This window comes from Mustela erminea, chromosome 15, assembly GCF_009829155.1.
Source record: "Mustela erminea isolate mMusErm1 chromosome 15, mMusErm1.Pri, whole genome shotgun sequence".
In the NCBI taxonomy this organism is placed as follows: Eukaryota; Metazoa; Chordata; class Mammalia; order Carnivora; family Mustelidae; genus Mustela; species Mustela erminea.
In genome coordinates this window covers 72,405,068-72,432,269 of record NC_045628.1, presented here as the reverse complement: position 1 = coordinate 72,432,269, position 27,202 = coordinate 72,405,068, and the positions used below count along the sequence as shown (strand labels likewise).

The 27,202-nt window shown below is 37.7% G+C and overlaps 1 protein-coding gene across 5 annotated transcripts in view; it reads left to right on the top strand.

Annotated features, from left to right (window-relative positions):
• Positions 1-1,351: 1,351 nt before the first annotated feature.
• PDS5B (PDS5 cohesin associated factor B) overlaps positions 1,352-27,202 on the top strand; it is a 201,723-nt gene continuing 175,872 nt past the window's right edge. For 3 of the 5 annotated variants that reach the window (XM_032315416.1, XM_032315417.1, XM_032315413.1), the window contains exon 1: positions 1,353-1,457. The gene's annotated coding sequence lies outside the window, so the exon portion shown is untranslated. Of the gene's footprint in view, positions 1,458-27,202 lie in introns of all 5 variants that reach the window. The other 2 variants (XM_032315415.1, XM_032315412.1) reach the window with 1 other exon arrangement.

Below are 27,202 nucleotides of genomic sequence, written 5' to 3'. Positions count from 1 at the left end.
GTGGTTCTTTATAATCAAAGATAATTCTCCTAACCAAGTCTGTATAAAATCAGCATTTTTTTATTTTACATCATTCCACATAGTTCCTCTTTCTCTAAGTAGACAGCAGTCACAACTAATTTTTGAATGGTTTATGTTCTTAACCATCTTAAATGATGCCACATCCAATTATATTTCTCCTGATGAATTACAACTTGGTTATTTTTTGGGACCTTATTTTTATTAGATCAGTCTTAAGTTCACAGCAAAATTCAGAGGAAGGTACAGAAATTTACTGCATACACCTTTCTCCCACACTTGGCTATTTTTTAAAGCCCCAATCACAGAAGTGTTTGGGGCTTTAAAAACACCTATTTGTTTGAAGACCAAAGTCTGATTCCAGTTTTCCTAAATAGTGTTGCTGTAATGAAGGTTTATATTACCAATTTCTGTAAATCCATTTGCTGTTGTGTAAAACACTTTTTTTTTTTTTTTTTTTTTTTGGTTAGAAACTAAGCTTCTTTGAGGCCTTAATTTCCCCCTCTCTCTGTCCTAATAGTAATTACCAGATCAACTCTTAATACACTCCTCCAAAGCTGCGGGAAGGAGGAGCGGCCCCACCTGGGGGGTAAAGGGGTTTGGAAACCTAACTCCTGGAAGGCATCTTCGCGGTATTCAGATTATTTCTCCCTCCAATAAGGAGGGAGAAACTTATAACAAAACAACTGATAACAAAACAAATGAGTGAAATGCTTTGTTACAGGTTGAATCCCTGTGTCCTCCTCCCCACCTGCCGTTTAGACAGTTCCTCAGAATGGGAAAGCTTGGATTAAGTAGAGAGGTAATACACACAGCGTAGAAAAAACTATTTGATGGTATTTGGAGATGACTAGGTAAGAGTTACCAAACAAAGTGCAAAGAAGTTAATACCAGTTTCACGTACGTGGCACATCAGTACTCAATTTTAGCGTCTTTAAAAAATACGCAACTTCTATCTCCAAAGATAGAGATATTAGAGATATGCAACAATTTATGTGGTTTTCGGCAAAAGTCAAGGAAGCCGCAGAGGGAGAGAAAGCATTGACAGCCACAAGTCTCGCTAACACCGCGGCCACCGCGGCGGCGTGCCTGTGTGGCTGCGTGCGCGCGCGATGGGGCGGGGCGGAGTTGGGCGCGCGCGTGGGGACGGAGCGGGGCGGGGGGAGCCCAGAGGGCGGGCGGGGGCGCGCCCGGGGCTGTCTGGCCGGCAGGGGGCGCTGCGCACCACGCCGCGCACTGCCTGCCCCCGGGTGCTGTCCGCGGCGGTTCGATTGGAGCAGCCGCCGAAGAGCGCTTGGCGCCATTTTGAAGCGGAGAGGAGGAGGAACGGCCGGGCTGGCTGCGGAAGGGGAGGGGGGGAGGAGGCGATTGGATGCGGCGGCGGCGGCGGATCCCGGAGAGCAGCGGAGTGAGAGGAGTAGCGAGTCGGAAACCCGGAGGTAGGAAACAATTCAGTTAACGGAAAGAAAATGTCTCTCTTCTCTGATCGCCGTGCTCCATTTTTCAGCGCCCGCCACCGCGGCTGTGTCTGTGGCGGGGCTCAAGCGCCGCCCGCCTGGCAGCCGAGACTCGCCTCCCGGCATCGGGGGCTGCAGCCGCCGGCTGCCTGGCGGCGGCCCGGGCCCGCAGGAGTGGGGCGCGGGCCGGGGGCGTGGGCCGGGCTGCGCGGTGGGGGTGGGGAGGGCTCCGCGCCCGGGCGCGCTCCCTCCACGCCGCGGGCTCAGTCACAGCCTCGGGAAATTAAACTTGCCGCCCTGGCCCCAGCCGGGGCGCCCGCGGCTGCGGCGGCGGCGGCGGGCGGCGGGCGGTGACCTTGCGCGCGGGCGGGGGTCCGCGCCCCGCAGCCGGGTCGCCCGCGCCCCGCCGCCGCCGCCGCCGCCCCTCCCCCCGCGTCCCGGCCGGCCGGCGGCTGTTTCCCGGGCGGCAGGCGGGCGGCGCGGTGCTCCTGTTGAATCCTCCCGCTGGCGGGTTTTCCCCCTTCCGGGCGAGGGGTGGGGAGCGCGGGTCGGGGCTGCACCCCGGGCTGCGTGCGGGCCTCGGGCGCCCTCGCCCCTCCGCCGGGTCCCCGCGCGCCTCGCCCGCGCCGCCCAGCCTTTGCTCCGGGCGAGGAAACGGGCTGCTAGAGTGACATTTTTACACTGTTACTTGCGCGTCGCCGGAGATAAAGCCCGCTAAACGCGCTCTCGGAGCTGGTGCTGGGGGAACCGGAGGACCTGGTGGAGGAAGAGCTCCGCACTGGCTGGAAGGGCTCCTCCCGACCGACGGCCGGGCTCTGGCTTTCCTTTAGGAAGCCTCGGAGTTGGAATGACAATGAAAATGGTGTGCGGTTGGAGATAGTTGACGTTTTTGCGCTCAGTTAGGTTAGTGACACTTGAAAAGTTTTTGGTCAGAAGGAAAATCTTGCACGTTGTTGCTGCTGCTGTTTTTTGGTGCACACGTTCAAGCTACGCCAAGCAGAGGTACAGTTATTTTGAGGGAATGAATCTGAACCCTGAAATGCAGCGCCTCGCCTTCTGACTTGATTATGTTACTGCCTACCATCCCGGGGACCCTGTAAACTCAGGGAAGGGCTCGGAACAGCAGTTCCCTACTCTCTCAACTCGTCTTAACGTTTTAAGAATCCTCAGTAGCCCAGTAAAAGGGAACCCTTTATTTTGCTTTGAAGAATATACTATGAACGCTATTTTATTTTCAACTTTTTTTTAATGAAATGATGGATGGGTAGGGCTGTCCTGAACGACTCTACTCTTATTAAATAGTTTCGGAAACTTCGGATACAGCCTTTAATTTCGAAGGCTGGTCAGGGTCTTGAGTGAGTTGGGAGTCTTCTCCTGTCTTCCTAGTAAGAGTGTGATTATATATGAGGTGAGCTGTAAATAAATTACAATTATTTAAAACTTGAATGGATATACAATCATTGTTCTCAACTTACACGCGTAAAGTTCCAAGATAGAACATTGTATTAATTCACGTACCACTTACATAAAAGAGTTAAAAAAAATAGAAAAGTGTGATATTAAGCAAAATAAAGGCTAAAAAGGGCACTTCTTATCTATGCAGTACATTTGTCAAAGATGTTAGCATTTTTAGGGACAGTAAGATGAGCATTCCTATTGTGTATGCAGGTCAGTTTGTGGAACAATTAATCTTGTATCACCTGGTGATAGCAGAAAACCTAATTAAAATTTATAGTGGTGAGTATGTAGGTGAAAGTTTCAACTTGGGACGTCTTACGTTAAGATAGATTTATTCTCAAAAACTTAACTATAAAAAACACGTCTTCAATCAGAACATTACTCTCTGGAAATTTTACAAATACGTATAGGAAAAGTGCACTTTAGACATTCTTTGATTACTGAAGTACCTGAAGTAGTGCTTTTTTTTTTTTTTAACGGTTTAAAAAATTATTTTTCCGGGTGGCTGTTACTTCAAGGTGTGAATATTTTAAATGAGCAAGTAATGTTCTAATTGGCACCTCTCCCCCCCTTTTTTTGAAAAGAACTTTTGTGCCCTTTCTTATTTTCTCCTTTTTTTGAGATTGATTCTCCTTGTATTAGCTTTGTTTTTACAGCAGCTTTTGTTTCCTTCTGTTGATTTTATTCCTCTCTAGTTATATCTGTCTTTTCCCTCACTTTTTCTGGGAATTACCGGAGATAAGGTGATGATAGTGATGCTTGTTGTTAAGAGATGTCATGCAATGTTACTAAGCTTATTTGACTGGTAGTCTAACTTGGCTTTTGGATAAAAGTTGCTTTATTTTTAAATTTATTCAAAAATTGTTCTGCAGCTTAACTAGATCCAAAGAGTAACATTTTGAGGACTTGGCTTTATCAGTAATTTGTTAAGCCTAAAATAAAGTGATACCCTGTATTAGGACTTACTCTGTGAAGAATGAAATTGTAGAATATACCCAAAACTTAGTGTGGAGGGGACTATTTTGGGAAGTTGTTTTTCCCTCTTGAATTAGGATTGTCCTTTGGCTTCCTCATTGCTACTTTTTTTGATCATGTGTGCCTACAATTATCAGGAGAACTCAACTGTGATTTGGCTTGGATGACAAGTACTGTAAGTAAGAAAACAATAAATTTATGTCTCTTTTGTCTGTGTTAGCTATAAGGGAACTTAAAGATGGTCATCAACTCACAATATGCATGAGAAATTAGGTTCAGATTTTAATTTAATTGATTTATCCAGAATCACAACCCTGTTTGTGTGGTGGAATTGGGGTAATTCTGTTTCTTGTGGAAGCTTAAAATCTTCAACATGGTATTGTTTAATTCAGGACTTAAGTGATATTAGAAATTACTGCCAGGTAGCATGTTATTCTTCATTACCTTCGCCCTTCTTTTCATTCATTCAGTCAAGAAATAAAGTTTCAAGGTTAACCATCTATTTTGAGTCTGGTTTTAATAATTTTTATCCAGGATTCAGTCCACTTCAGTTGTCTTAGAAGATAACCTCTTGCGTGTCTTTCTCCTCCAGAGAAAGGGGCTTGATGTTTCATTGTGCATTGTTACTCGACATGGCATTTATTTATTTTTTCTGAAACTTGTAAGCCAGAGTAATTTTAAGGTTAATATTAAACTTTACTTTGTTATAAGATGTATGTATGTGTTGAATGTGTGTTTTTTTTTTTTTTTCATTTTTAAACTCCATTTGCTGTACAAGTCATTTGTCACTTCCAATTCAAATAGATATTTGGAGAAAATCGTATTTAGTTTGAGTATTCCTGTTTGGAAATGTTAAAAATTCCAAAAATAGTTAGTTTAAAAATAAGCCCAGTAATTTCTTCAAGAATGTACTTTTTAAGCGTATTTAAGAAGCTGCCAAATGGTTCGCAGTTCTGACTCCTCCATGTGTAGAAGTCAGCTCTTCGTCATGTAATGCTATCAACCTGATTATAACCATTTTCCCCAATATGTGGAAAAGATTTTAGCCTTTTCTCACTAATTAGTTCAAAAATAGGGTAAGTTTGCTGCTTTGAGGCTGTAATTGTTTTAATTGGCAGGGATGATCATGCACAGTGAGAAAATTATGAAGGTTAAACTTGGATGAGCAAAATTTAGTTGTTTAAAGGAAATCTTAAAGTCATTAATCTAAGATATTTAAAAGATCCATAAGAGTTATTTTGTTCTAATGATTAGAAATTAATAAGAAGCGGTAATTAGAAGTACTTGGCTTGGTTGTAAAACTTATAAGTGGCTAAGGAGAGTGGAGGAAGACTGATTAAAGCAGGAAGTATCTTTAAAGGGCATGACCTGGAAGAACTCCTCTAACCTGCCTCTCCCTTACAGAGAATGCTCTAACATGATTTAGGTAAAATGAACAAATATTATGTTTGCATATACATGGAGTACCAGAGATGATGCAATAAAAAGGACTAAGATCTTGCCCTATAGAAGTTTAGAGTAGTGGTTGGTCACCTGCACCAAGGTGGTGAGAGCTGAGAAATCAGACAATAAGATTCCTCCTGTTAAGTGATTCTGCATGGGGCAAGCCTTCATCCTCTTTGGGTATAGTAGAAATTGCTCTTTATGTGGGAGAGCGAAATTAGCCTAGACTAGATATAAAACTGATAGGAGAAGGAGAGGATATTATAACCATAAGGATTGTCTCTAGGAGAGGATGGTTAGGGCCCCAACAGGAAATGAGAGTTAAAGTTTCCTTGCGCAGTGTAGGGATTCTTTTTCTCATTTTTCATCTCAGAGGTGATTTTAGAGTGAAGAGATTTTAAAGAAAAACCCCAGATATAGATCCAGAGTATGTTTCCACAATATATCCTCTACTAGCTAAAATTCCCATCAGGCAATTTTAGTCAGCCTTTAGATATTGAGATGAGTAGGGGGAGTGTGTGGACAGTTGATGGTGAGAGTAGCGGTTAAGGTTGTGGGGATTAGAGGACTTTGTATGTCTTCAGTTAAAAGTTGTACATGTATATGATGAAAAAAAAACCTTCTGATGGTACAGAGAAGTAAAAATAAAAGCTATTTTTTCTATTCTCTCAAAAGATAATTCACTCTTAGCAGTTTCCAGAAAGTTTACTTTTCAAAAAGTTTATACAAATAGTATTATATTATACTGTTTACCTTATTTAACTGCAGTTTACTTTTTGCTTAATGTTACAGAGCTATTTTCCTATTGGCACATATAGATCAACATAATTAAAATGATTAGAATATTTTATTATATGGATATATAATTAATAATTTTTTTGTTTTGACTTCTTTTTGAGTGGTATTTAGGTTGTAACAGTTTATACTAACCAGTGGTATGTGAGTATGCTTGTTTCATGTTCACCAACATTGGTGAAAAAAAGTTTAATAAAAACTTTATGCTTTTTGCCAATTTGATAAGTGAAATTTTTATCTTGTTTTGGGTTTGCATTTCTTTGATTATTAGTAAGGGAATTTTTTTTTTTTTGGTATGATTATTGGGCAGAGGTTCCTTGTAGCACATACTTTAGATTAAGTAGCTTAATTTACTTGACTCCTTCTCTCCCTACCTCCATCTGAAATGAACTGAGAGAGGTGCAACTTTTAAAGAGGAATGATATTTTAGAGACTGTGGCACCTGGAGGGATACATTGCTGTGAATGGAGAGACTACAGTGCTAGACTTTGAACTACGAAGGGCAAAATTGAGGGTATTGATAGCCCTTAACTTGGTGTTAACAATATATATAAAGGCAGGAAGGGAGATTTGAGAGTCAGGGCAAATAAATTTTGTATAGGGTCAGCTCTGTCTTCTACTATCTGCTTGTCTCACTACTCCCCCTTCTCACTCAACTGTCATTTCATTTTTATTTATACTGTCATTTGATTTGCTTCTCTTCCCTGGCTGGGGTGGCAGTCTTGATCTTGTTATTCCAATAGTTCCTCCAGAGATAAGGGACACTTAGTTTTAATTATAATAGAAACTGATTTTGCTTCAAACTAGTCAAAGAGAGAGGATGTTATTTCTAACACCCTTTACATCTGTTTTCTGGTCTTTTATAATACTTCTCTATAGTTGATATTATACTAGGATGTAAGAGGCTGAACTCTATATAAATCTGGGATGTCGACAAGACTACATGGGTTTTGTTTCTATTTAATCCCTAGATACTACCCTTACCTGCAGCTTTATTTTATTTTATTTTTTTAAATGAAATTAAAATTTTCCTTGTAGCCTTAGGAGTTGATTGGTTTAAAGGGCTCTTGCCGGTCATCGGGATTCCCTCCCACTCCCCCCACCTCCCCCTACCCCCCACCCAGAGATAACTATGTAGAGGTGAGTTAATTAAGTTGAATGTAGCAATGTTTTCACAGTGCATATGTATATCAAAATATTAGGTTGTATACATAAAATATATACAACTTATACAGTAATTTAAAAGAAGGCAGAATAAAGTATTTTCTTATAAAGCCCATTGGTGAGCTTTATAAGCTAGATTATTTCCAGTGTTTACTGTTACAAAAATTCTGCACTGAGCAACATCGTACATACATCATTTTTGTACATAATGCAGTTGTATCTGTAGAATAAATTCTTAGAAGTGAAGTTGCTGGGTCAAAGAATCTAGCAGGTATAATTTTGACAGAAATTAAGTTGTGTTTCATGGAGGTAGTAACAGTAATGTATGTGTGAGAATACTTGTTTCCCTATACTCGTGTCAACACAGTGTATGATCAAACTTTTTGGATTCTTGCCAATATGATAGGTGAAAAGTGGTATCTTAGTGTAGTTTTAATTAATGTTTCTCTTACCAGTGAAGCTCAATGTCTTTTCATATGGCTAAGAGCCATCTTATTTTTTTTTCCTGTGAACTGTCTGATCTTAATCTTTACCTAATTTTCTGTCCATTTCTTTAATTTCTCTTTAGTCCATGTGCCATTGGTTGGTTTACTAAAAGTAACCATGACTTTCTTGTTTGCCTGCATTTGCCTTCTGACACGTCTCTCTGCTTCCACCTTCATTCTCTTCTAGGCTATCTCTTATACTGTTAATGGAGTGATATTTCTAATCACAAATTTGAATGTGCCATTTCCTTGCTTAAAACTATTCAGTGGCTCTTCATGGTGTCTATATTCTAAAAACTTTAACATTGCTTTTGTACCTACCTACCTTGCCAGCATGTCTTGTCACTTTCTCTTGGGCTTTCTAAACTTCCCCCAAACACTGAATTGTTCAGACCTTCCTATTGTATTAGACCCTTTGTCTCTGTGTCTTTTTGTGCAGTATTTCTTAATGGTCCATTCCTGCTTGTCCACATATCCAGACTCCTGCTTTTCATCCCCCACCTAATAGAAAGGCTTTTCTGATATCTGACTCTTCTTTTGGGCGATTATGTGATGCTTTTTTCTCCTTTTCACAAGATCATCTGTATACCTCTATAATGGAAACCCACATGTTAATGTGTTTTATTTCAGTGTGTGTTTCTTGCCCTAGGTGGTTAACCTTCGAGGGTATGAACTTTTAGTTATTTTGGAACCTAGCATAGTGTTTAGCACATAGTAGATGATAAATATTTACTGAATACACATAAATATGTGTGTATATATGCGTATACACAAACACTAAATATACATCTGGACAACCCAAGATTAAGGGAAAAAAGGAAAATTAATACAGTGAGTTCACAAATTCTTTTTTAAATTTTGTATTTGATTTATATCAAGATGTAAACTAAATACAAAAAAGTACAGATATTAGTTGCTCACTTTGATGAGTTGTGACAATTATATCCATGTAACCAATACCCAAAAGATAATATTGAGCATTTTCGTCATCCCTGAAGGTTCCCTGGTTGCCTTTTCAATTCAGTTCCCTCTCCTGCAAGCACTCTGATTTCTAACAGCATAGATTAGCTTTGTTCTTTGTTCTGTGTACTGTTCTGCATCTAGCTTCTTTGGTTAACGTATATATCCAGGTTTATTCATGAAGTTGAACATACTAGTTTTTCTTTTTATTGCTGAGTTGAATTTCATTGGATGAGTATACCAAAGTTTGTTTATTTTTTTAAATTTATTTGAGAGAGAGAGAGAGAGAGAACACAGAGGGAGACTGAGAGGGAGAAGCAGACTTCCTCATGAGCAGATAACCAGACGTGGGGCTCAATCCCGGGACCCTAAGATCAGGACCCAAACTGAAGGCAGACAGTTAACTGACTGAGCCATCTAGGTGCCCCCCCCCAATTTATCTTTTTTTTTTTTTTTACTGTCCAAACTTGTTTTTTATTGATATAGTCGAACTTTACAACAGTGTCATAAAATACTATAAACAGAGTTTTCAGATAGAGAGGAAAAAAAAGGCAAATTTAAATATATTAACCAGATTAAAGCATGCAAAAGATCCTATGATAAACACATTAAATAATAATATGCTAATGGTATATAATTTACCCACTATAGGTTCTTTGTATTCCATCACAAAAATATTAGTAAACATCAACTTGAAATTTGGTGAATGGACTTGATTCCTGATTTATATATATAATATACCCTTTGCATGTATATACTTAACTTTATTGGTTGTGTTATAGTATTTAGAGAAGTTTGGTTTTGGTATATATTTACTACCCACAATGCAGTAAATAATGATGGGAAATGCATTCTTCTAATTTGCTCTGTGAACTTAGAAAGCACTAAAGAATTAACAACATGGGTCACTGAGGGACCAAAATTCCTTTCTATTCACATTAACTTTTTGCATGAAAAGTCTCAAATATAACTCTAATAAAAAAATAGAGTTTTCAAGGCAAACTTTTCAACATAATTTACAGAAGCAGATTTGAATAGAAGACTCGATAACCAAACTAATACTAAAAAATACAATTAGCTAGGAATTACCTCCCTTTTCTACCTTGATATTAAAATATAGTGGCCCCAATTTATCTTTTTAATGTTGATGACATTTGAGTTGTTAAGAATAAGGCCTATATGGATCTTCTTGCAAACAGCTGTTTTCATTTCTCTTGAGTAAATATCTAGGAAGGTAATTGTGAGTTTTTCAAAGTAATTTTCCATTTTATACTCTCACCATGAATATATGAGAATTTTAGTTCCTGTATGTTCTTGTCAGCATTTGGATAATCAGTCTTTTAAATTTTAGCCATTTTAATTGGTATGAAATGGTTTCTCACTGTGGTTTTATTTTGGATCTCCTTGGTGGCTGATGATGTTGAGCAATTTTTCATGTAGTTATTGATAGTGTATTTTCTTTTGTAAATGCCTCTTCAAGTTTTCTGCACATTAAAAAATTGTTTACCTTTTTATTATTGATGTGTAAGAATTCTTAGTATATTGGGCACCTGGGTGGCTCAGTTGGTTAAGCACCTGCCTTCGGCTCAGGTCATGATCCTGGAGTCCCAGGATCAAGTCCCACATCAGGCCCTCTGCTCATCAGGGAGCCGGCTTCTCCCTCTGCCCCTCGCCCCTTTCATGGTTTCTCTCTCTCTCTCTCAAATAAATAAAATCTTAAAAAAAAAAAAAAAGAATTCTTAGTATAGTTTGGATACAAGTTCTTTATTTTATTTTATTTTATTTATTTATTTGACAGAGAGAGAGAGATCACGAGTAGGCAGAGAGGCAGGCAGAGAGAGAGGGAAGAAGCAGGCTCCCTGCTGAGCAGAGAACCCGATGCGGGGCTAGATCCCAGGACCCTGAGATCATGACCTGAGCCGAAGGCAGAGGCTTTAACCCACTGAGCCACCCAGGTGCCCCGGATACAAGTTCTTTATCAGACTAGTGTATTGAGTGTTTTCTCTCTGTTTGCAGTTTGTGTTTTCCTTAATCTGTATTTTGATGAAATCTGATCAGTTTTTTTCTTTAATAGATTATGCTTTTTGAGTTGTAAGAAGCCTTTGTCTATCCAAAAGTCATGAAAATAAGTTCCTGTGCTTTCTTTTAGAAGTTTCATAGTCTTAGCTTTTACATATGGGGCTGTGATCCATCTTGAATTGTTATGTATAATATGAAGTGGGGGGTTGTACATCATACATCCAATTCCAACATCATTGTTTGGAAAGACCCTTTCTTTTCTTGCAGAGGATAGCCTTTGTGTTTTTGTTCAGAATCTTTTTTTTTTTTTTTTTAAGATTTTATTTATTTATTTGACAGAGAGAGATCACAAGCAGACAGAGAGAGGAGGAAGCAGGCTCCCTGCTGAGCAGAGAGCCCGATGTGGGTCTCGATCCCAGGACTTTGAGATCATGACCTGAGCTGAAGGCAGCGGCTTAATCCACTGAGCCACCCAGGCACCCCTGTTCAGAATCTTTTGAACTTATTTGTATAGATCTATTTCTGGACTCGGTTATGTTTCATTTATCTATTTGTTTCTTCTATGCCAGTGTCATACTGCCTCTGTTGCCACAAGTTTTGGAGTCAAATAGTGTGAATCTTCCAACATTGTTTGGGCATTGTTTGTGTTTCCATATAAATTTTAACATCAGTTTGTCAGTTTCTGTTAAGCCTTTTGGGATTTTGTTTGGGATTATTTGCTCTGTAGAGACATATTGGGGAAAATGATCTAGCAATACTCAGTGTGGTAGCCTCTAACATGGTTCCCATTTATCCCTGTGTCCTGGTATTTGCACCCCTTCATAACTACCTTGTGCATTTTATTAGGATTGGTCTTTGTGACCAATAAAATATGGTAAAAGTGATGGCATATCACTTATAAAATTAGTTTAAAAAAGACACAATGGCTTGTTACCCGTCTCTTTCTTTCTCTCTCATCACTCATCGTAGAAGAACAGATACCATACTGTAGAGAGACCCATTGTCAAGATTGTAAAGGGTCTGAGATTTTACCTTACTTGTAAGCTAACAAGTGAGCTTACTTCAGTTTCATGGATGCTGATAGAAGAGGACATGAGGCCCCTTGGTCAGAGTTGAAAGACTGTTTACTGTCACTAGTGCTACAGTAGTAGCCAGGGTATCAGCGTTTTTGTGCCAGTTCCTTGAGCTCCATTTCATACCTGGTAACGTGAAGAGGGCCAGATGACACCTGCTTATGCAGCGGGTTGTGTTTCAGGAGAGGAACTCTGAACATAGGGAACCTGGATACTTTTTAATGTGCAATAAGCATACATGCTCTTTGCTGTGGAGGAGACTTTATCTTCCAAGTCTGTTCACTTTATAGACATCTTTGAAAGATGACAGTCTAGAACAAAGGTCAGTTGGATCTTCAGTTGCAAGATGTGCCAAAATGCAAGAGTCCCATGGAGTATTGTCTCCTAACATCTCCATGACAGAGAACTGAGGCCTTCTGCCAGTAGCCTTGAGTAAGCTTAGAAGCAGATCCTCTAGCCTTCAGTTGACTATGTACCTACCTATGTTGACTGCAACCTTATGAGAGATCTTTGAACCAAACCCACAGTTAACCTGCTCCTGGATTCCTGATCCTTAGAAACTGAGATAATAAATGTTGTTTTCAACTGCTCAGTTTTGGGGTAGTGTTTTTTTTTTTTTTTTTAAAGATTTATTTATTTGACAGAGAGCAAGAGCAAGCACAAGCAGGGGGAGTGGGAAAGAGAGAAGCAGGCTCCCCACTGCACAGGGAGCCTGATGTGCGGCTCAATCCCAGGACTCTGGAATCATGATCTGAGCAGAAGGCAGACGCTTGACTGAGCCACCCAGGCACCCCTTGGGATAGTTTTTTACAGAGCAATTACTAATACAGTTATATACCTCTCCTTTTATGTAGGTCATCTTTAACATGTATTATAAATATATGTACTTAAATATGTACATGCATATATATGTGTGTGCATTTGGAAGATTTTTACCTGAACCCATTAAAATGGGTTTTTACATATTAATATGTTAAAATATCAATTACATGTTAGTGTTTATATATGTATAATAAATAATATTTTAGTTTTCTTTGCAGAAATCTTGCATGTAAAATTCCTAAAGATTTTTTAATGCTATTAAATGAAGGTTTACAAAAGCTCCTTTCAGTTTTTTCCCATATATAGAAATGCTGTAATATTTACTTTAAATTTGTTTAGCTAACTTAGATTCATTTAGTTCAGTAGTCTTTTTGTAGATTTTTTAGGATTTTCTTTACAAAGACAATCATATCATTTGTGAATAAGACAGTTTTATTCCTTCCTTTGCTCATCTTATAAGCTTTTTCTTTGTCTTACCTTACTGTATCATCTCACGTCTTCAGTCTAATGTTAAAGTGAAAGTGGACATCCTTGTCTTGTTCCTGATCTTAAGGGGAAAACATTGTCTTTTACCATAAGATGTTAGCAATGGGTTTTTTGTAGTTTAGAAGAAATCAAATGGACGATATTCCCTTCTTTATTGAGATTTTTATTTTTAAATTATGAAAGGGTTTTGAATTTTGTCAAACCTTCCCCCCAACCCACCACTTTTTTGTATTTATTGAGATGATTGTATGGCTTTTCTTCTTTATTCTGTTTCTTTGGTGAAACATACTTCTTGATTTTTGAAAGTGAAACCAGTCTGGCAATTTTAGGATAACCTCATATGATCATGAGGTATAGTCCATAGATCTGTTTCTGGATCTGTTTTTTTTTTTTTTTTAGCGATTTTAGTGTCTGTGTTCATGAGAAATATGGTTTCTGGAAGATGGTTGCTTTCTGGAAGATGGTTGTTGTTAGCCTTTTAAAACTGATAAGAAAGGATTTTTCTCTCTGTATTCAGGAGTAGTTTATATAAGATTTGTATTTCTTTAATGTTAACCATCTAAGCATGGAAGGTTTTTTTTTTATGTTTGTGTGGAGGAAGAATTTTGATAATGGATTTTGTTTCTTTAGTAAATCTGTGATTATACAGATTTTATGTCTTATTTTGTATTTTTCAAGCAGTTGTTTTAAGTCATTAAGTCTCTTGGCATAAAACTGATAAATTTCCATTGTGATCCTTTTGATCCTTTTAATGCCCATAGGATCTGTAGTGATTGCTCTTTTATTCCTGATGTTGGTAGTTTGTATTTCACTTCTTTCTGGGTCATTCTTGCTAGGTCTTAGGTCTTTTATTTCTTTTCACAGTTTTTCGTTTCAGCAATTTGTATTAATTGGTTTCTGGTTTTATCTTGATAATTCCTTTACGCTTTTTTCTTTTGGTTCAGTTTTTTTTCTTCCTACTTCTTAATGTGGGAATTTTGATATTTAAATTTAAGACTTTGTTTTAAATATAAGGACTTAAATCTACAATTTTTTGCTTTCAGCATTACTTAACTACGTATCAGGTATTTATATGTTGTATTTTCATTATTAAAATTTTCTAATAATCTTTTTGTGGTTTCTTTCACTCATTGATTATTTAGAAGTGTGTTAATTTCCAGATGTTTTGTGTTTTCATAGATAGCTTCAAAACTGCTAATACAGTTTTATTGTGGTCAGAGAACTTACACTGTAAGATTTGTTGAAATTTGAGACTTATTTCATGGTGCAGAATATGGTCTGTGGTACAACTGAGTGAAGTTGCTTAATAGTGTTGTTCAAATCATCTATATCAGGATCAGAAAGCTTTTTCTGTAGGGCTGTATAGAAAATATTTTAGGTTTTGCAGGTTATAGCCTTTGTCGTAGCTATTCTCTCATTGTGATGCAAAAGCAGTCATGGCAATATGTAAGTGAATGGGCCTAGCAGTGTTCTAATAATTTATAAAGGCAGGTAGAGGGCCCTGGATCTGCCTTAGAGTTTGCTGAACCCTGATCTGTATGTCTACAGATGATTTTTTATCCATTTCAGTTGTCGAGAGATGGGTATTGTAACTTCCAGCTATAATTATAGATTTGTTCATTTTCCTGTAAACCTAATTAGCTTTTGCTTCATGTATTTCCTTAATGCAGTTTTTGCCTCAAGCTCTCTGATAGTAGGAGCATTCTCATTTAGTATCGGGATGCCTTCTGGATGAGTTGATCTTCTTGCCTTTGATAATTCTCTTTTACTGAAGTTAATTTTTTTCTGATATTGATGTAACCATGCCATTTCTGTTATGTTTACTGTTTATATTTGTGTTGTATAATTTTTCATTGTTATACTTTTAACCTGACTTGTGTTTTTGTTTTCAAAGTGCATCTCTTATAGACAGCATACTTTTGATGGGCTTTTTTTCATTTTTTGAAAGTTTCCCTTTATTTTTTATTATAATTGACACACGATGTTACATTAGTTTCAAGTGTACAACATAGTTATTTGACAAGTTCATGATATGCTATTCTTACTGCAGATATAGTTACCTGTCACCATATGGCACTCTTACAGTGCCAAAAACTATATTCCCTATCCTGTAATTTTTATCTCTGTGACTTTTTTATTCCATAACTGAAATCCTGTATCTTTCAGTCTCCTTTACCCTTTTTGCTGTATCCCCTCAGCCCCCACCCTTCTGGCATCTATCAGTTCTCTGTGTTTATGAGTCTGTTTCTTTTTGTTTACTGATTTGTTTGTTTGTTTTTTTTTAAATATTCCACATATAATTGAAACCCTTTGGAATTGTCTTTCTCTGACTTACTTTACTTGGCATCCATGTTGTTGCATATGGCAAGATCTCATTCTTTGATTTTTTTCTTTCCTTCAATGAATTTTTATTTTAGGATACATTTAAATTCCAGAAAAACTGAATAGTAGAGACTATACACCACACTTAACTTATGTTATTGTTAATATCTTACATTAGTGTGGTTCATTTGTTATTAATATTGAAACATTATTATTAATTAAAAACCATCACTTATTCAGATGTCTGTAGTGTTTACCTAATGTCTCTTTCTGTCCCAGGACCCTATCCAAGATGCCATATAGTAAAGCATCGTATCTCCTCAGGTTCTTCTTGTCTGTGACAGTGTCTCAAATTTTCCTTATTTAATAGCCTCAGCAGTTTTATGGAGTACTGGTCAAGTATTTTATAGAATACCTCATTTGGGTTTGATGCTTTTTCACAAACTGTGATTATGTATTCAGGAGAGGAAGGCTACCGAGGCATAATAATATTCTTTTATCAGTGGTACATACTATGAACATGGGTTCTCACTTGGCTGAGGTAGTGTTTTTCATGTATTTCCACTGAAAACTTACTCTCTGTTCCCCTCCCCCTTTCCATACTATACTATTTGGAAGGAAGTTACTATATGCAATCCACATTTAAGGGGTAGAGACTTAACATTCCAATGCCTTGAGGGGGAAATGCTTACATAAACTTCTGGGAATTCTTCTGCATGGAAGAATAGAATTGTTTATTTTTCTCAATTTGTTCATTTAATTTGTTTAAGCCTTTTTGTATTTTTTTATGTGTAAAGTTGGCTTACTTTATTTTTATTTTTTACTTACTACTTTTTGAAAATTAATATATAATGTTATTATTGGTTTCAGAGGTACAGGTCTGTGATTCATCAGTCTTATATAATACCCAGTGCTCATTACATCACATGCCCTCCTTAATGTCCGTCATCAAGTTATGTCATTTCTCTACCCCACCCCCCTCCAGAAACCCATAGGATAGCTTTATTTCCCATGATTAAGGGTTTTTTATGGTTTGTCTTCCTTTCTGGTTTCATCTTTTATTTTTTCTCTCTCTTCCCCTATAATCCTCTGTTAATTTCTTAAATTTCCACATATCAATGAGATCATATGATACTTGTCTTTCTCTGATTGACTTATTTCATTTAGCATATTCTCTAGTTCTGTCCACACCATTGCAAATGGCAAGATTTCATTTTTTTTGATGGTTGAGTAGTATTCCATTATATATATATACCACATCATCTTTTGGTGGACATCTGGGCTCTTTCCATAGTTAGGCTATTGTCAGCATTGCTGCTATAAACATTGGGGTGCAGGTGCCCCTTCAGATCACTATATTTGTATCTTTGGGGTAAATACCCAGTAGTGCAATTGCTGGGTCGTAGGGTAGCTCTATTTTCAACTTTTTGAGAAAGTTCCCTGATGTTTTCCAGAGTCGTTGCACCAGCTTGCATTCCCACCAAGAGTGTAGGAGGTTTCCCCATTCTCTCCATCCTGACCAACATCTGTCGTTCCTGACTTGTTAATTTTAGCCATTCTGACTGGTGTGAGGTGGTATCGCATTGAGGTTTGGATTTGAATTTCCCCCATGATGAGTGATGTTGAGCATTTTTTCATGTGTCTGTTGGCCATTTGGATGTGATTTTTGGAGAAATGTCTGTTCATGTCTTCTTCCCATTTCTTGATTGGATTATTTGTTCTTTGGATGTTGAGTTTGATAAGTTTTTTTATAGATTCTGGATACTAGCCCTTTAGCTGAGGTGTCATTTGCAAATATCCTGTCCTTTTTGTCAGTTGTCTTTTGGTTTTGTTGACTGTTTCCTTTGCTGTGCAAAAGTTTTTGTCTTGATGAAGTCCCAGTAGTTCATTTTTGCCTCTGCTGCCTGTGTTTTCCTCTGGGATTTTGATGGATTCCTGTCTCACATATAGGTTTTTCATCCATTTTCAGTCATTTTTTATGTATGGTATAAGGGAATGGTCCAATTTCATTCTTCTGCATTGTGGCTGTCCAATTTTCCCAACACCATTTGTTGAAGAGACTACCTTTTTTCTAGTGGACAGTCTTTCCTGTGTTGTCGAAGATTAATTGACCATAGAGTTGAGGGTTCCTTTCTGGGTTCTTTATTCTTTCATTGATCTGTGTGTCTGTTTTTGTGCCAGTACCATATTGTCTTGACGATTACAGCTTTGTAATAGAGTTTGAAGTCAGGAATTGTGATGCCATCAGCTTTGGTTTCCTTTTTCAATATTCTTTTGGCTATTCAGGGTCTTTTCTGATTCCATACAAAATAATTTTAGGATTATTTGTTGCATTTCTGTGAGAAAAGTTGATGGTACTTCGTTAGGAATTGTGTTGAATGTGTAGATTGGTCTAGGTAGCATAGATATTTTCACAGTATTTGTTCTTCGAATCCATCAGCATGGAATGTCTTTCCACTTCTTTGTGTCTTCCTAAATTTCTTTTCTTGAGTGTTCTATAGTTTTGTGAGTACAGATCCTTTGCTTCTTTGGTTAGATTTATTCCTAGGTATCTGTTTTGGGTGCAGTTGTAAAGGGGATTGACTCCTTAGTTTCTCTTTTTTCTCATTGTTAATGTATAGAAATGCAACTGATTTCTGTGCATATGTGTTTATATCCTGCCACATTGCTGAATTCCTCTATGAGTTCCTCTATGAGTTCCAGCACATTTGAGGTGGGGTCTTTTGGGTTTTTCACACAGAGTTATCACGTCTTCTGCAGAGAATGAGAGTTTGACTTCTTCTATGCTGATTAGGATGCCTTTTCTTTTTGTTGTCTGATTGCTGCGGCTAGGACTTCTAGTACTGTGTTGAATAGCAGTGTTGATAGTAGACATCCCTGCCGTGTTCCTGACCTTAGTTGGAGGGAAAGCTCTCAGTTTTTCACCATTGAGAATGATATTCGCTGTGGGCTTTTCATAAATGGCTTTTATGATATTGAGGTATGTGCCTTCTATCCCTGCACTGCAAAGTTTTAATCAAGAAAGGATATTGTGTTTTGTCAGATACTTTTTCTGTACCTATTGAGAGGATCATTTGCTTCTTTTGTTTTCTCTTACTAATGTAGTTTATTACATTGATTGATTTGTGGATGATGAACCACCGTAGCAGCCCAGGAATAATCCCACTTGGTCATTGTGAATAACCTTTTTATTGTACTGTTGGATCCTATTAGCTAGTATTTTGCTGAGAACTTTTGCATCCATGTTCAGGGATATTGGTCTATAATTCTCCTTTTTGGTGCGGTCTTTGGTTTTGGGATCAAGGTTATGTTGGCCTTAGAGAGTTTGGAAATTTTCCTTCCATTTCTATTTTTTGAAACTGCTTCAGAAGAATCTGCATTAATTATTCTTTAAATGTTTGGTGAAACTCCCCTGGGAAGCCATCATGTCCTAGGCTCTTGTTTGTTGGGAGATTTTTTTTTTTTTTTTTAAGATTTTATTTTATTTATTTGAGAGAGCGAGCATGAGCAGGGTCAAGGGCAGATGGAGAAGCAGGCTCTCCGCTGTGCAGGGAGCCCAATGTGGGACTTGATCCCAGGACTCTGGGATCATGACCTGAGCCAAAAGAAGATGCCTAACTGACTGAGCCACCCAGGCACCCTGTTGGGAGATTTTTTTGATGACTGTTTCAATTTCCTTGATGGTTGTGGGTCTGTTTAGGTTTTTTATTTCTTCCTGTTTCATTTTTGTCAGTTTATGTCTCTAGAAATGCATCCATTTCTTCTAGATTGTCTAATATGTTGGCATTTAGTTGATCATAATATGTTCTTATAATTGTATTTCTTTGGTGGTGGTTGTGATCTCTCTTCTTTCATGGTTTTATTAATTTGGGTCCTTTCTCTTTCTTTTTGATAAATGTGGCCAGGGGTTTATCAATCTTATTGATTCTTTTAAAGAACCCTCTCCGTTTAATCAATCTGTTCTACTATTTTGGTTTTTATTTCATTGATTTCTGCTGTAATTTTTATTATTTTTCTTCTTTGGCTGGGTTTAGGCTTTATTTGCTGTTTCTCTAGCTCCTTTAGGCATAAGGTTAGGTTGTGTATTTGAGTCCTTTCTTGTTTCTTGAGAAAGGCTTGTATTTCTATGTACTTCTCTCTCAGGACTGCCTTTGCTACATCCCAAAGATTCTGAGCAGTTGTGTTTTCATTTTCATTTTGTTTCCATGAATTTATAAAAATTCTTCTTTAATTTCCTGGTTGACCCATTCATTCTTTAATAGGATGCTCTTAGCCTCCATGCATTTGAGTTCTTTCCAAATTTCCTCTTGTGATTGAGTTCCAGTTTCAAAGCATTGTCATCCAAAAATATGCAGGAAATGATCCCAGTCTTTTGATACCAGTTGAGACCTGATTTGTGAGCCAGTGTGTGATCTCTTCTGGAGAATGTTCTTTGTGCACTCGAGAAGAATGTGTATTCTGTTGCTTTGGGATGGAATGTTCAGAATATATCTATGAAGTCCATCTGGTCCTGTGTGTCATTGAAAGCCCTTATTTCCTTGTTGCTCTTTTGCTTCGATGACCTGTCCAGTGCAGTGAGAGGGCTTTTAAAGTCTCCTATTATTATTGTATTATTACCAATGTGTTTCTTTAATTTTGTTATTTTTTTTTGAAGATTTAAAAAATTTATTTATTTGACAGACAGAGATCACAGAGAGAGAGAGAGGAGGAAGCAGGCTTCCTGCTGAGCAGAAAGCCCGATGTGGGGCTCGATCCCAGGACCCTGGGATCATGACCTGAGCTGAAGGCAGAGGCTTAATCCACTGAGCCACCCAGGCGCCCCTCTTTAATTTTGTTATTAATTGGCTCATATAATTGGCTGCTCCCATCTTAGGGGCATAAATATTTGCAGTTGTTAAATCTTCTTTTGGATAGACCCTTTGATTATATAGTGTTTTTCCTTATCTCTTACTACCGTCTTTGGTTTAAAATCTAGTATGTCTGATAACGATGATTGCCACTCATGGTTTCTTTTGATGTCCATTAGCATGATAGATGGTTTTCTACCCTCTTAAGTTTTAGTCTGGATGTGTCTTTGGGTCTCAGATAAGTCTCTTGCAGACAGCGTATTGATGGGTCTTGCTTTTTTATGCAGTCTGATCCCCTGTGTCTTTTGATTGGATCATTTAGCCCATCTACATTCAGGGTAACTATTGAAAGATATGAATTAAGTAACATTGTATTACTTATAAAGTGACTGTTATTGTATAATATCTCTGTTCTGTTTTGGTCTATGTTACTTTTGGGCTCTCTCTTTGCTTAGTGGATCCTTTTTAATGTTTCTTGTAGGGCTGGTTTGATAATCACAGATCCTTTTAATTTCTCTTTGTCTTGTAAGCTTTTTATCACTTCTATTTTGAATGACATCCTAGCTGGATAAAATATCCTGGGCTGTGTATTTTTCTTGTTTAGTATCTTGAATATCTGGTGCCAGTCCTTTCTTACCTGCCAGGTCTCTGTGGATATGTCTGCTGCCAACATTGTAGGTTACATATCTCATGCCCTGAGCTGCTTTCAGGATTTTCTCTTTGTCTTTGAGATTTGTAAGTTTCACTATTATATGTTGGGGTGTTAACCTATTTTTGTTGATTTTGAGGGAGGTTCTGTGCCTCCTGGATTTTGATGCCCGTTTCCTTCCCCAGATTAAGGAAGTTCTCCACTATAATTTGCTCCAGTATACCTTCCGCTCATCTCTCTTTTTTCTCTTCTTCTGGGATCCCAGTTATTCTGGGAATATTGTTTTGCTTTATGCTGTCACTTACCTCTAGAATTCTCCCCTGATCATCCAGTAGTTTTTAAACTCTCTTTTTCTCAACTTCTTTATTCTTAATGATTTGGTCTTCTGTGTCACTTATTTTCTCTTCTGCCTTATTTTTCTTGGCAATTAGAGCCTCCGTATTTTATTCAATCTCATTAAAAACAGCCTTTTTGATTTCAGCTTGGTTAGATTTTAGTCCTTTTATTTCTTCAGAAAGGGATTATCTAGTGTATTCTATGTTTTTTTTTTTTTTTTTTTTGAGTCCAGCTAGTATCTTTCTAATTGTTATTCTGAATTCTAGTTCTGACATCTTATATACATACTGGTTAGATCTCTGGTAGTCAATACTGCCTATTCTCTTTTTTTGAGGTGAGTTTTTCCATTTTGTCATTCTGTCAGAGAAGAATAGATGAACAAGAGAAAAAATTCAAAAATGGCAGCAATGACCCCAGAGAAAAATACGCTAAAGAACTGAGAAGAGACTTGAAGCTGGTGAAATAAAATAAACTGTTAGGTGAGCAGGATAGAGCAATACCTTGGATTCTGTGGGTATTTTGGCCAGCTTTTTAGAAAACTGAATTCCAAAATTATGAAGAAAGAAAAACTTATATATGTACAAAAATAAAGTTAAATACAATGAAAGAATAGAATGTAACTGTAAAAATGGAGATTAAAAGAGAAGAAAAAAACAAAAGAAAAAACCCAACAACAAAAAAGGGAAGGGATATAAACAGCAGGTGAACAGAACAGAGCAAAACACTATCACCTGAATATATTTTGGTCAGTTTGTTAGAAGAAACTACATCTTAAAATTGTAGAGAAAGAGAAACGTATATATACAAAAATAAGATTAAATATATCGATATAATGTAACTATAAAGATGAGAATTAAAAAAGACCAACAAAATAAAAAAAATACAACAACAAAAAAGAATATGATCTTACAGGTGGCTAGAATAGAGCCAAACACTAGATTTTGGTTGTGTTTTTGGTCTGTTAGAAGAAACTGTGTCCCAACATTGTAAAGAAAGAAAAATATAATACAAAAAGTTAGATAAAATACAGTGAAGGGCTAGAGTGTAACTGTAAAAAAATGAGAAGTAAAAATTAAAAAGTTGATAAATTAGTTGAGAGAGGAAAGAAAAAAATTAAAAGCAAAATTAAAGTTGAAAGATTAAAGAATCGGGGGGGAAAGCCATGAATTTTCTGTTTTGTATTCCCCTAGTGCTAGAGTTTTGCAGGTCTCATGTACTTGTAAACTTGGTCTTGGGTGGATGTTCTTGCTGATCTTCTGGAGCAGGAGCCTGTTGCGTTGATTGTCCAGTGACTTTTCCAGCGAGGAATTGTATAGTTCTTGCCAGGGGGCTAGGCTAAGTAATCTGCTTTGGTTTGTTCTCTGGCTTTTGTTCTTTAAAGGCTTTTTTGCATAGCTTTAGAGGATGAGAATGAAAATGGTGGCCTCCCATTCACCGGCTTCTGAGCCCAAGCTCATGGCCCCACTCCTCAGTGCACCCTCAGAGAAAAGCAGTCAGCCACTCCTGTCTTCCTGGTCTCTGGCCACACTCCATCTTACCTGGCTTGTGACTGAGCTTTTCTGTCTCAGCACATGACCCCATTTTGAGTCTCTAAACCCTGCAGACTCTGCAGCATGCACCTGCCCCACTCCCTGTTCTGCTGCTTGTTGGACTCCTGCCAGAGGGCAGTTGCCTGATTGTGCTGCGGTTCATGGTTTATGGCAACCCTGAGCTGAGAGCCCACTTCTTGGCTCACTGTTTGCCGCTGGTTTTCCCACTCTGATTACTGGGAGCTCTGTTGTGGTCAGGCACCCCGATCTTCCTTTGACTCAGGATTCTAGGACCACACTGTTGCAGCTAGGTTTTCCCACTTAGCTACCTTAGCCATGTCCCTCCCAGAGGAAACCTCTAAAAGTTTTGATTTTGTACCCAGCTGCTATATCATTTGCTGGTGGCTGGCAGTAATAGAACTTACTCATAACTAAAAGTTTTTACTCTTTAACAAATTCTCCCCATCTCCCCCACACCTTAGCCCCTGGCAACCACCAATTTACTCTCTATGGGAGGTCTGCTTTTTCAGAGTTCACATATAGGTGAGACCATACAGTGTCTGTCTTTCTCTGAATCCTTTCACTTTGCACAGTGCCTTCCAAGTTTCATCCATGTTGTTGCAGGTGGCAAGATATCCTCCTTTCTCTTGACTGAATATGTTCTATCACGTATATATGTGTATGGTATATGTCATATATATGAGATGTATAATATATATGCACATATTACATCTTTATCAACACATCAATTGGTGTTTCTGTGTTTTAGTTATATTGTGAACAATACTGCGGTGAATATGAGTATTTTTACACCTATTTTCAAATAATACATCCTTCAGTTTTAGTATTTTACGTGGTTCTTTTTTTTAAGCATTTCCATTTATCTTTGGAGATTCTGCATTGTGATCATGTTCTCCATTAAGTCTTTAAATATGTTTATAGTAGCTGCTTTAACATCCTTGTTGGTTAGTTCACTTAGCTGAATTATTTTACTGTCTTTATCTTTTAACTCCTTTTTTCTATCCTTGACAATATGTCAGAATCTCCTGCTTATTTTTATGTTTAGAAAGTTGTAATTGTAGAGTGGACATTGTGGGTGACACATCAGCTCTAAATTCTCTTTAACTTTTTTTGGTGAGTATGATTAAATTTCTGGCTGATTGTCTAGAACTTGTGGTGGCTTGGTCTTACACTTTAAGCTGGGTATGTAGAAAGCCTGAGGTGTTTTCTAATGTCTTGTAACTTGCTGGGATTCAAACTCCAGGCTCATGTCTCTGCAGTGGGAAGCAGCTGACCTTGCTGCTGAGTTCTTTCAACTTTCCAGTTGTTTTCCACTAGACTCTTTGGAATCTTCCTTGAGCATATATATGGTTCAAGGGTTCTTGTATTATGGATGGAGTTTATGTTAGTTTTTGAGGCTTCCCTTGTTGTGGCTTGCTCCTTCACTGCATTTCCTCTCTGAGTTTTCAGCCACTCTGTGGCCATGAACTCAAGTAAAGCTGCAGCTTTCTGCTTGAGTTCTAGTGGACTCGTGTTATTACAAACTAGCAGTGCCCTCAGGGGAAAAGCTGTATAAATTTGAACCCAGTAATGCTTCTCTTCCTTCAGTGGTCAAATCTCCCAATATCTACCTTCTCTTGCTTGCTTTTTTCTGCATTGAAATCATTCTTAAAAGTATTCTATCCAGAATTTATAATTGACATCTGTGGAAAGGTTAGTCTAATGAGTAGACAAAAGCTACCCCACCATTATTAGAACTCTTCACAGACTAATTTTCATTCGATTCAAACTAGGCCTTTAAACACAGTTGCTATTAACACGTACCTTGTTTTAAAGTTACACATTGTTAGAGTAAGGTGGAAGGAAGTTCGCTATTGTTTCACTTGCATACACTTGGTCTAAGTAGGTAATTTTGTAGTGAAGAGCCAGGAGCTAAAGAATGTTTATGAAGGCTGATTAACGTGGCAGTTATGTTTTTGCTGCTATTTCTTCTCCGCTTTTTTGGCAGGAACCTTTGATAGACAGCAGTGGGACACTTGGGACCAGATAATATTGGGGGGAAATGTCATTTTTAAACTGCCTTTGACCTTTTCCTAGTATTTCTACTCTGTAGAAAAATTACTAAAATGCAAATGTTTCAATTGCTTTTCTCTCAAAATTTATGTTCATGTAGTGCTTCGGGACATGTATTTTTCTTTAAATGGATAGCTAGTGTTCAGCTCAGATCCAGAGGATCCTTCAGGATCGTTCTACAAAAACTTGAGTTTATAGTTCTGCCTCCAAACATTAAAAAACAAAAAAAGAATCTGTTTAAGAGGGAAATGGGTGAGTTGGTTTAGAGATGGCACATCTTCTAAGAGATTTATTGCTTTGTGCTTTCAACACACATCTAAGGTTAACATTAAAGTAGTTTAAACACTAAAACATTAAGGTGTGTTGATTTTTACTTTTCTTGAATTTGTACAGTCTGTTTTGTTGTTTTGATGTGACTATAACTTTATAGAAGGTAGATTTTAAAATTTGTACTTGTCCCTTTAGAAGATAAATGTACTTCAAACTTACTGTTCTTCATGTAAATCCCAAAGTATTTTTGTTGATGGAAGGAAAGTGAACTATGTGATAGCCCCAATATATGATATTTGACTTTTTCTTTTTTAGTTGTTTGTTATGTGAGACAGAGAAGAGAAAGTTAGACACATTCAGGCCTTTCTACAGTATTCTAATCCCAAAGAACATTTCCATCTCTATCAATTAGGGTTTGGTTAGAGAAGTAAAATTATTGCAGTGATTGATTTTTACCAATTGTGGCAACTTGTTATATACTCCGGAGTGTGGTTCTAGGCTTGAAGTCAGCTGGGCTGACATGTGGGAAGGGAAGATAGATGTAAAGTGAGGTTATACTGGAACATGGAAAGAACATTTGGAACTTATTAGAACCCATAAAACTGAATTTCTACCTTTATTGTTGTCTTACTGCTTCCAAACCTGCAACTCTGATAATGTAGATACCCTATAATAGGTGTGGTGTGCCTGACCATGGAGCTGCACATGGTCTGCTCCAGTATTGCTTGGAAGAACAGAGAAGATCCAACAGGAGCTAGGGGAGCTGTGTGCGCAGTTGCTACCTCCTGCGCATAGGCGGGCCCAAATATCCATGACAGTATGAGAACTGCAATACTATCTGACCTTATGTTGTAAAGTTCTGAATATGGTTGTTGCTTCACTTTTACCTTCTAAATTTCATGGTAGTGTCTTCTGAGGCCATCCTTAACCTGCAACCATGCAGGGAGTGAAATTTGGAGAAATGTAGTTGAGCCTAGCTAAGATGACAATAAAAAGCCATCACTGTCCATTTTTTGACACTATGACACCTATATACACCTCTTTTAATCATATTTAACTTAGAAGGACAGATGTAAAACTATACATTTGATGAGTGTAGTGTAACTGTCCTTTTTCCCACTGATATTCAGAGAGGAATACAGATATTCTTCAGAGAGGAAGAAAATCCCTTTATCCATAGTTGGGTTCATTTTTTTCCTACTGAAGTCATATTTTTTGTTTAATATCCTGTTACTTAAATACTGATTGGAGATTAGCTGCTATTAGATGGTTGTGGAAAGGGAGATAAAAAAATAAATTGGTTAAAAAAAAAGAATATATATCAATTTGTTACATCAAAACAAGAAAGAAATAGTAGAATGTTCTTTTCTGTAACCAGTCATAGTAGTTGCTATCTATAATTGCCCTTTCCTGCTGTCATTCCACATTCCTTCTGTTCTTGTCAAGTACCTCAGCTGGTTGTGGTTGCTTGTCTGGTGGGGTGACTCAGACCTTTATTCCTTAAGGGTCTGGGTCATTAGCAGTTCTGCCTGGATTGTGTCCAGTGACTTTAATCACATTACATGGAAATACAAAGTGATGTCCCAAAGGAACTTCTGCATTTCAGACATATTTTTTCTTAGCTTCTCTCTGTAGTAGCAACCTAACTTGCTCTTGATAGTTATGTTAGATCAGTCCACCCCAGTTCTGTAACCTTCTCTTTTTTAATTCATTGGCATGAAAAGTCCAAAGTGGCTGGAAAGTCCAAAGTGGCTGGCTGGTGGTCTCAACTTCCAGTTTAATGGAATCATTCCTGTATCTCTTGGTGGAAACTAAGATCCACCAAGGAAACTATATGGGCATAGTTGTATATAGGTGGGTAGATGTTGTGGTATGTTGTATATCAGTAAATTGGGAAGCAAAGTAAATCAGTTAAGAGCAAGAATGAGTTAATAAAAATTAATATAGGTACATTTCAGAAAATATAGGCAGTTTATCAGGATACTCTGTACACAAATATTTATTTATATTGTAAGAAATGT